Genomic DNA, 2,012 nt, shown 5'->3' with positions numbered 1-2,012 from the left:
ACATTGACACAAGGAGGAGCGTGTTCCCAAAAGTTTGGCGATCTACTTGACTGAAGATCCAGACTCTTTCTTCAAGGAATTTTTTGTAAGTTTATCTTTCTTTATTACCCAGCTTGAAACAGACCATTCCACACCAAAATGTTGTTTGATGAGACACTGTAATCAATTGGTTCAAACCTATGTCTTATTCTTAAGAATGCATCATGTCTGGATCATCTGAATGTACTCATAAGAACCTGACACTGGAGGTCACTTTTTAATGACCAGGCTTGAATGTTTAGAGATTGTGGTGGTCACTTTTGCATTTGGAGAAGTAAAAGAAAAATGGAGCCACCTGTAGATTTATTTGTTTTTAATAGTTATTTGTTGTGTTTCAGACCTCTTCCACTGAAAACGACATCGCAGAAAGCATTCCAGCTACGGTCAGCCATCTCAGAAGAAATGGGATTGGATGTTGCTGTTGGAATTGAAGGTGTTCAAGACCTCAGGAACACACATTAGACACATTAGAAGAACTCCTTTTCTACCAAACTAAATTGTGGTAATTGGCTTTGAGGTCTTTTGAATTCCTACAAATCCTAAAGTTTTTGCCATTTCTTTTTCTCCTTTTTTATTTCCCCTTTTCAAGATCTGCTTAAAATCTTGTAGAGTGAAACTGGTTTTAGTTTAAAGTCCACATTTTATATTTGAAAAAAAAGTGTATATATTACAAATTGATTTTTAAACTGTCAGGGTATGCATCTTCATGTATTGTGGAGACTGAGTTTTAGCCTCAGTTTATTTTTACATATTTTCATTTTTCAGAATTGCTTCTATTTTTTCTTTTATTTTGAAATATTAATTTTATATCTAAAGTAAATTGTATGTTGTCACACTTTTGAAATGGTTTCCTTGAACATGTAATTGTATTTTTCAGAACTGCATTTCAGAGACTAAATAATGTTGTTTTGCTGTACTTGAATATAAATAAAATTGAGTTAATCAAACCAATTTTTATTTGATGTCATTATTGTAACATTTTCACTTCCACTGAATTGAATTCAGTGGAGTTGGTTGAAATCAAAACACTTCTCATAAGACGAAGTAAATAATTTAAATTAATTAAATGACTTTATTTTGAGATGAACTAACATAAATCATTTATGTTTATTAAATGCAATTTTTTCCATTTACAGTAACTATACATAGGTTGGTTGGACTAACTCAAATTCATTACATTGCATAAACGTGTACAATTTGAGTTCAGACTACACATATTTATTGGATGGAAAACCTGCCCTTAATTAAATTGAGTCCATCCAATGGATCATTTCTTTGAGTGTAGATGCAGCCGTCTGAGGGGCGCAAGACAAACTTCAATGGATGTTGTCGTATTTTCAAACAGAAAAAAGATCCAGCTGTTCTCTTGTTAGGATGGTTATTTATTTTAAATACCGCTGAACGCCCTTCTCACGTGCATCTGATCAGACTGTAACCTGGCCGCGCATGTGAAGAGAGACAAGCTGCAGCTGCGGCGCGCACACGAGGGGGGGCGTCACTTAAATGCTCCTTCTATCTCGACTAAAAGGAATAAATGTAAGTAAATCCCAAAGGACCGCTGACGGAATCGAATGTTGGAATGGTTCTCCCTCAAAGGCTTCAGCAATGACTTGTATATTAATCTCGAAGCGGTGTTATTAAAGTAGAAGCAGTTTACATCTGCGGTCTCGTGGTAGAGGCGTGGAAAGAGGAGGGAACTCACAATAAACTCACTCCTGATTGGTGACAGTACTTCCTGTAGATTCCATGACTCAGCTATGACTCACAGCGACTCAGACCAATCGCTGAAGATTGTTTGCAAATGGCAATATCCATGTCAGGAAGTGACGGTGAAAGCGGCGGCCTACTTTCACGAGGAGTGGAAGCAATGCATTTCCAATGGGGGACCTCAGTGCTCGATAAGTCCATTCTTATATACAGTCTATGTTGCAAACATATAACAAAATTACAACAGAAAGAATCATTGCACCCCC

At 36.5% G+C, this 2,012-nt stretch overlaps 1 long non-coding RNA gene across 1 annotated transcript; it reads left to right on the top strand.

Moving 5' to 3' along the window:
* Positions 1-649, top strand: LOC112139666. The gene is made up of 2 exons (XR_002918036.1): positions 1-85; positions 378-649. It is a non-coding gene; the product is annotated as an uncharacterized LOC112139666 (long non-coding RNA).
* Positions 650-2,012: the final 1,363 nt, after the last annotated feature.

Source organism: Oryzias melastigma, linkage group LG11 (assembly GCF_002922805.2).
Source record: "Oryzias melastigma strain HK-1 linkage group LG11, ASM292280v2, whole genome shotgun sequence".
Lineage (NCBI taxonomy): Eukaryota > Metazoa > Chordata > Actinopteri > Beloniformes > Adrianichthyidae > Oryzias > Oryzias melastigma.
This window is presented reverse-complemented; position numbering and strand designations above follow the sequence as displayed.